An 8,892-nucleotide genomic window follows, 5' to 3' on the forward strand; every position below is an offset into this window, starting at 1 on the left:
CTTGTCAACCATGACTAAAGCTTTCAGTTTCACAGACATGTTTGCCATTGTTCCTCCAAGGTACATGCATTAATGCCTCTTTTCTTCAAACACTGAATACAACAGAAGGAATTACTGAGATCCAAGTGAGGCTAATGTCACATTTATTTCATCACACAACACAGCCCGATAAACATGGCTCATCAGAAGCACTGCAGTTGTAAAACACTCAATTAAACTGACAAGTTGGCTAATTATTTCAGTATAAAATCGCATTAAATCATCCAATGCCCACTTCCCAAACTGTTTTACATTAGCGCTTTGATATTGGACAGCAGTTCATTGCGAAGTTAACTCATGAGCAACCTTATTTCAAAAGAAAAGGATAAATTACTTAGACAAAAAGGATTATCTGTCCACTGATACATTCGTTGACTTGATAATTTCAGATAGCTAGGCCTACGTGAAGTTAAGGTTAACAGTTACCTCCATAGTTTGACACAACATACTCCGGCTAAAAATCCTTACAAATAAAAGCACAGCCATCTCAGTTACGGGATTTAAAAATATAGATATATACAGTACATAGCTATATATTACAGTCATAAAGGGAAAGCCACTGTTTGTAAACCTGAATGCTAAAATAAAACGTAATATTGCTTAATACTAATCATATATGTAGTAGTCGACTGAAAGTTTGCTGTTGGTGCCGCTTCACTAGGTTTCAACCACAGCTGCCATATCCCATAATGCTGCGTGGTCCAGTTCAATTCAAATTTCACCATATTTTGCTGTAATATTGTTTAGCTTGCATTTATTTCACAGTAACTGTCTGATCACATTGTGAAATACTACTGTTAAATATTGCAAAATGCTGGTAACCATTGATTTGCACAGTAAAATGCTGATTACAACATTGTACTGTGAAATATTAATGTCACAGTACATCTTGTAAAAGTCAGGTCATTTTTAACCTTTTGGTGTACCTCCACTATGTGTCATTGGGGGAGTGTTTTGAATCATGAAAAGGTCCTTTCTTTCTCCACGCTTTCCTTTTTCCCTTGCTCTGGTAGAGGTCAGTACTCATCTCATCCATAAGACTTTGTCCTAGAACTCTTTTAAATGTACTCTTTAGCAAACTCTAAGCAGGCCACTGGGTCGCATGTTGTAGTGAACCCTCTGAGGTCCTGCTGGTGTAGTCTTCTCTTTATGGTAGTATTTGAAACATCTTTGAATACATCCTAAAGAGTGCTGTAGGTCTGTTTAATTGTTGAAAAGGGTCTTATCTTCACCATTTTGAAGTATTCTTTGGTCAACAACTACAGTGGCCTTCCATGGCCTACTCGGTTGTGTCCTATTTCTGAGCTCACAAGTGCGTTCTTTCTTCCTAACGATGTATACAACTGTTGATTCTCACACACCCAACTTTTTGGCTATGTCTCTGATCGACTCATTTGATTTTTCAGCCTTGCAAAAACCTGCTTCACTGACATTGACACTTATTTGGTCCTCATTTGAGAGACAACAGCAACAGATCCAAATACACACCAGGAATCAGCTCTAGACCTTTTGTTAGCTTTATTGCGTATGAACTAATAATGCAAAGACACCAAGAAAGAGCTGAGCAGCCAATTGTCCAATTACTTTTGCTCCCCTAAAATGGGGGATTATGCGTAAAAAGGGAAGTAATTCCCACACAGATCACCTGATATGGATGTAAAAATGTGAAAGCTGAAAAGCTGAAAGCTGTCAGATGAAAGCTGACAGTCTCTATTTCAGCCTCATATTCACTGTTTCATTTCAAATCCAATGTACTGGAGTACAGAGTCAAAACAACAAAAATGCTGTCACTGTCCAAATACATACTGACCGCACTGTACATTTTTCTCTTTTCTCAACTTGTACTTCAGTACTAACTTTATAGGCCTGCATTGCTTAGTGATTTTTTTAAAATCTCAAGATCATTGACTCTATCTTTTCTATTTAAGTTCATACACATGCCCAGTTATGTGTATGTGGTCAGGAGGTTAATGTCAGACTGCTGCAACTGCTGTTTTTTGGTCCATGTTTCTCTGAGATTTTCCACAGCACCTCCCCTCTTTGGTGATTATTGTTAATAATGAGCTACAATATAATACGCATTTGTAACAATGTCATCTTGAGTATCCACTTGTAATGTGACAGATTTCCAGAAATCTCTCAAAAAATGATGACAGGAAACCATAGAACACAACTTCATATTACTGGAAACTAATAAGAAAAGGTGACAAAACAAAAAAGTCATTTTCCCCCAGTTTGTCACAGTGAAACAGTAACAGTAAGTTTTTAAAAAAGTAACAGTAATTCTCTCTAATGCCACTCTCTACTCTCAAAAGAATACCAAGGACCATAGAACCCAACTCAATATTACTGGCAAATAATAACTAAATTCAATATTTCTAAGTATTTCTCCATATGTTTAAAGACTCTAAAAGCATGGCTGAGTGTATGCAAGATAAACAAACAGACTGGATATACTGTACTGTACATCACTGTCAATCATAGAAAGCTACTACACTGAACCTCAGGATAGTTTTCAGTAATGAAGCAGTAAGCACTTCACAAACCAAGGCAATATCTAAAAGGTTTTTTTTTTTTTTTTTGATATATGTATATTTGCTATTTTGAACAGAGCATTTTATGATTGGCTGAGTCTCCTGAGCAGAGAAAGAGTAGGAAATAAAGTGAGAAATGTTAACTTGGAAAAAGATGCAGGTTTCTAGGGGTGGATCTAAATAATTAATTATTCAAAGTGAATGGTCAAAGTTTGGGGGGAGGGCAGAGCCCTGCCAAATACCTTTCATTTAACTGTGGGCTATATTCACTTGCATCATACTGTCTCCTGTTGCTTCAAATATAAATTTATTATATACGTTTTTTTAAAATGTATTTCATGTACTACAAAATGAAATATCATTTTGTGCTATCTTCATCATAAATTCAGTTTCTGAACAGCTGGGCACTGTGGATATAAATAATTTTAAAATAATGTCCTTCAGTTGCCTCTTCTTGGGGGCCTGATTCTTTTCTATAAAATGATATCTAAGGGCCAAACATTTTCTATTTATGCACTATTTATGAAACAATATGCAGTATGGTTAAGATGTGTTATACAAGCAGGCAAATTAACTGCCTTCTTAACATATGCATAGCTGTTATTATTCTGTCCCTATAGTGGGAGTTATGCCAACTTGGAACAATTTTTGATGCATCGAAATAATAACACCCTCAATGAGCAAGTCAGCCCTGAGGTAAATGAATGTCCAAATGCAGGGGTACACACGGTGTAGCTACAAAAATGTCCACCAACACTGGAAGCATTCTTACAGGCAGGTGGTATTACAAATGTAGTTTATTATATTATAGTCGGCTAACTCTTTAAAATTTAAAAAGCTGTCATTAAATATATTTCTTTTCATTTTGGTTGGGACAGAAAAATGGACAAAGACTATATTGTGTTTCACACATTTATGAATTGTATTTGTTTTGCTCCGTTATTCTGAGGTGGTTAAAAATGAGGGCACCACCCTTTTACAGTACCTTTCTAAATAGGCGATTCAACTTGGTGTCATTGAGCAGACAATTCTTTTCTCTGTCACTAGATGGCGATGTGTGTTTAGGATATGAAAGAAGAAATATTTTAATGAGAATTTTCACAAATTTACTTGGAAGTGCATTGCAGTAATGACATTCATTTGAGCAAGCACAGTAAGGAGCTGATTCAATGATTGTGGGTTTCATAGTGCGTATAATGTACAAGTACAAAAAAGAATATACTGCTCTGGATAAGGGCACCCTCTTGTGAATTCATGTAAGGTTTTTAAGAAATCTTTTTTGTCTTTTTGTGCCTTTCTGTTTGTTTTGTGCAGACTAAATGAATGTATACATAAATAAATAGTATTTGTGTAGTGGTCATATTCAACTAAATGATATCATTAGATATTGTGATAAATAATAGTTTGTGCTGGTGTTATTAATATGGGGCATGTTGAATGAATGGTCTTTATTATAAAGTAGTTGGTTGTGGCTGATTTACAAAGTTGTTGCACTGTAAAGAAAAAATGTTAGCCCTTTGATTTAAGAAATGTTTCTACACTGCCATCTTATTCTGTCAAATTGCAGTTAAATATAGAAATTATAATGAGGATATTCCTTGAGATCAGAAAATGATGCATTATAGCTGTTAATTATGTAATTATGCATTATACCATTATTTTCTTTGTCTCACTACAAAGGTTGACCTTGCTAGTTGATAACAACACTGCTGGTGTTATCCAAGAACTGGAAAATATAAGATATCCATCTCACTTTGTAAAGCTACCATTATTATAATGTGTCATTATTAACCGTGGGATGTGTTGATACGTTGGTCATCACAGTATGTGTAAGATAGCATCCTTGCAGAGTATTATATGTAATTGTTGGGAAGAATTAAAACAGGAATACCAACACTGTATTGGAGATGCATTGGAAATTGGAACTCCGACTGGCATATCCAGCTGATATATGTTTATAAAACAATGTTGCATATCTGGAATGAACCATAATCACACCAGCTCTTACCACTAAATGGTGAAAGCCTCACCCAGGAAGATAAGGTTTCAGATATCATGATAGGTACCACACCATTGTTTATTAGCGACACTTCTTGTCAATGTGGATTTTTCAAACTGACAGAAAAAATATGTGCCATGTATGAAAATACATCCGTCAGACTTAGAACATAGTGAGCATTTAATGAAAGCACAAATAAGCTTCTATGGTGCTGTCAACCTGCCATTCAAGGTGAGCTTTAAGCAAAAAAGAAAACAAAAAAAACAATAGGGGGCGCTATTCACCTTTCTTGTACCATCAAACAAGAAATAGTCTTGTGTCTATGAAAACTGAAACAGAAGTGCATCACTGACACTCAGTACCCTACCCCTAGTTGCCCAATGTGCTTTCTGATCAGCCGATACTTGTAGCATTTTATGTTTCAAATATTAATTTCGTAGCACAATTTGTTCCATACCATCTGACATATATACATTTGAAACTCTGTAAGTAATGACATCATTTTGACATCATATTAAAATGACGGTTAAATTTAATGGTAGTTAGAAATTAAATGTGCTCTGCTGAAGTGGGTAGACCCCAGGGATCTACTATGCTACGCACAGGGATCTACTATGCTATGCACAGGGATCTACTATGCTATGCACAGGGGTCTACTATGCTACGCACAGGGGTCTACTATGCTACGCACAGGGGTCTACTATGCTACGCACAGGGATCTACTATGCTACGCACAGGGATCTACTATGCTATGCACAGGGGTCTACTACCCAATGCTATGCTTCGATATGTGTCCTATACTGATGGCAACCCAGCCCTGAGACAGCTTTACAGTCTCTCCTTACGTACTCAGGGAACTCTACTCTGTTTCAGCGAAACTCTCAGGAAAAAGGTATGAAAGAAGTGTCTATAAAGGTACAAACACTTGTCACAGGGGTGGTACTCCACAGGTACATAAAACGTGTACCCCTAGTCAGCAATGCATAATTCATTTTTAGTACATTTTTTGCTTGTAAAAGGTACTTATGAGTACCCAAATTTTGTACATTATTATACTTTCCGGATTCATTCTGGAAATTTGTTCCATGAGGAACAAAAATGTACCTTCACTGTGCTTTTGTTTCTGAAAGTGGATGCAGTGTTGAGAAAAACTGTGCCCACATCATTCCACTCCATTTTATATCAGTGTTGCTAAGGAACACATTTTACAATAGGTTACTGCCCCTGTACTCTAGCATAACTCAAAATATATCTAAGCTTATTTTGATACTGTACTTCTAACATTGAACTTGTTTTTTTTATTTTTTATTTTTTTAAAGCAACAGATATTAAAATATGTATAAATAGGCATTTCATATGGACATCACATTACATTGCAGTCACTTACCAATATTATCCAGAGAGGCTTACAGCCAAACTTGTAACATTTTTACCAAAGCTTGTAACATTTAATTGCCTAGAACGGTGTTCTTCATGCTTTTATTAATATATTCACTCTCCATAATTAATTTATCTTATTCATTTCCTTCTATCAGTATTAAGTATTGATTGACTGAGTGATGATTGGAGTTGACATGTGTGGCAGTGAATGTCTACTGTCACATTCATTACAACTCCTGGGTCATCTGACTATTGTATGCGTCCATATTTGCACAAAACATTATTTGATTCAGATCTTGAAATGCATTTTTACTCTGAAATCTCCCGCACCTCAGTACAGCACAGGTTTCCAGACTGGGCTGAGAAAATTCTAGAAGGCTGTAGGTTGATATTAAGAGTGTCTGGAGACAAATCCAGATGAAAAAATCAATTGGCTGCACAGTTCAGGATATATGGGCTATAAAATGTCGGAAAAAATACTGTATGTGGTAATATTAAAACATTGCATTGTGATGACTTGAACCCCATATATCTGAAAGGCTCATTAACTAGAAGCATATGGCAATATACAATTTCTAAAATTAAGTAGTTTCAGAACCGTAAGGCTCTTATCAATGTTTCTCCATTTCACTGTCTCATCCATCTTCATAATGCAAACAATTTCGCTCGAACTACGTCATCCGTAAAATAAATGATTCAGATCAATTTGTCAACCTTATAATTCTCAGTGTTTCTGCACTTGTAGGTCATCATGAATTATTACTGGAGTGGCACTCTATAATACCAAAGACATCTGTGAGTAATACAAAAAAGATCAAATTGAGTGATTTTTCTCCATAAAGAACAGTGGGGGAAAAAAGAGTAGTCGCCATCTGTGCTGCCATTTAAGGTCTGGGCACTGTACCAAGCCAAATAAACCGCCTGTGGTCGGAGGATTTCAAAGATTGTTTTTTGTTTTTTTGTTTTTTTTTTCAATCACATTCAGATTTATTAGCCATTAAAATGGTGTCTTTGCAACACCCCGAGAGACAGTTTTACTGATGGCTCTTTCAGTTTACCAGATTGTTTGGCCACCAAGAACACATAAATGGCAAAATTATTTCACTTGGAGTTTGTAAATATTTTAAAAGTAAACATGTATTGGAATTTGAGATTTTTATTAATCAACATGTCTGCATTATTATTTTATTGCATACTGTGAAAATGCATAAAAGACAGGAATGCTGATATATCAGGCTGGTACACAGAACCAGCTGTGTTCTGAAACAGAGGAAATTCAATTACTTACTGGCAGACAGCTAATTTCTCCCATTACTCAATAACAGTGACTTGAATTCAAGAAAATATTTAAATAATAAAAAGTGACAACCTTTCAGTCTCAGGTCCGTAAAGACTTCTGGGCTACAGTTAATGTAATTTGACTAATTATATAAAGGGATAATATGCCTGTATTTTTCTAATTGTATCCCATCTATAAATATTTAGTGGTAATATTTTATGGACCAAATTACTGCAGTTCACCTGGTATAATATTCTATTATGCCATTTTGCACTGTAAAAAATAAGAGCGAAACATTTATACATAAAGTCTTACATCATTGCTGTTACACTGGCCCTGAGGACAGTTTTAAATCTACCTTAAACGATAAGAGTTCAGGTAATAAACAGTGCGGTAACCAAAGACAAACTGCATTCAGCTGACTAATAGCAAAAGGTGCTTCAGATCTATAAAATTCTTTGTTTGTGCATTGTCACATCCTCTGAAAGACAGTAAGAAATAGTACTGTAAGCAGCACACATTGGGTCCCGTTTAATGTTGAGAATAAATGACTTTAGTTTATTGCCAACCGCACATAATTCATTGTTTTACAGGTGAATTTTTTTGCAAACCCAGGATAACTGGCGAACATGTGAGTTGTGCAGCATTTTGTGCCATTGTCCACCTGATCTGGATCCATTGATTGAAAGACAGGACCCCTTATTCTTCAGAAATAGTCTCAGTAAATTTTAAACGTAAAATGCGTAGAGCAGACTAATACCGGCTCGGTTTCTCATAAACTGGGTGTAGCCAACCGGTGAGGTCAAAACACTGCTGTTTGCCTCTTAGCACTGTAGTGTGCATTCAATACATAGGCCTATCACATTCCAGGCTCACAATGCTACAGATCAGAAGATGCTTCTGTCCCACCAACCCTCTTTCCTGCCCCCCCGCCCCAAAACTCATAGCATTTTGCAGTGTGCAGAAGAGCCAGTATTCTTCAGACTGAGCTCGGGGAGGCAAAGTGGCCTTCACACGAACATCTGGTCAGAGACAAAGAGTTTGGTTACCCCTCGATAATAACATGGAAGAAACTTCAAGCACCTCCTGATTAACTTGCAATGTTATTGCTCCCAGCTATAAGTAGCATTAATGTATGATCAGCTCAAATAAATTTAAAACGTGATCAAATTTAAAATGTTGAATCCCAGTCTGCACGTCTCTCAGACCAGTATCATACAGTAGCCTGTATGGTTAAAGCCGCCCATGCAGGTGGATTTTTAAATCAAGTATGTAAAGTGTAGTCAACTAAATATCTATTCTGCAAACAGTTTGAGACGCAGTTCAACAACAAAACAAAGGATGATTGTACAGAATGTGTTACACTACTTTTGATTAAATTAAGTGATAGACCGATGTCATAGGCCTACTACAATGTAGGCTATATTTCTTGTCACAAGGTTTTGAAAACAAACACGCAATAGTGCGTTAAAGTTGTTTTAATAAACTGCTGCTGTTATTGTTTAACTCCGGTGGATGCTCATAAACAGAATACAAACTGATTAACATTCCGACAAGTTTACGATCAATACTTTCCCTTTGTTTAAGGTAAGGGGCAGCGGAAAGACTACAGTGTCTGACTTCAGTCCTGTAAACCGAGCGCTCTGGACGGACACAGATAG

The sequence above is a fragment of the Anguilla rostrata genome, chromosome 15 (genome assembly GCF_018555375.3).
Source record: "Anguilla rostrata isolate EN2019 chromosome 15, ASM1855537v3, whole genome shotgun sequence".
Taxonomy (NCBI): Eukaryota; Metazoa; Chordata; class Actinopteri; order Anguilliformes; family Anguillidae; genus Anguilla; species Anguilla rostrata.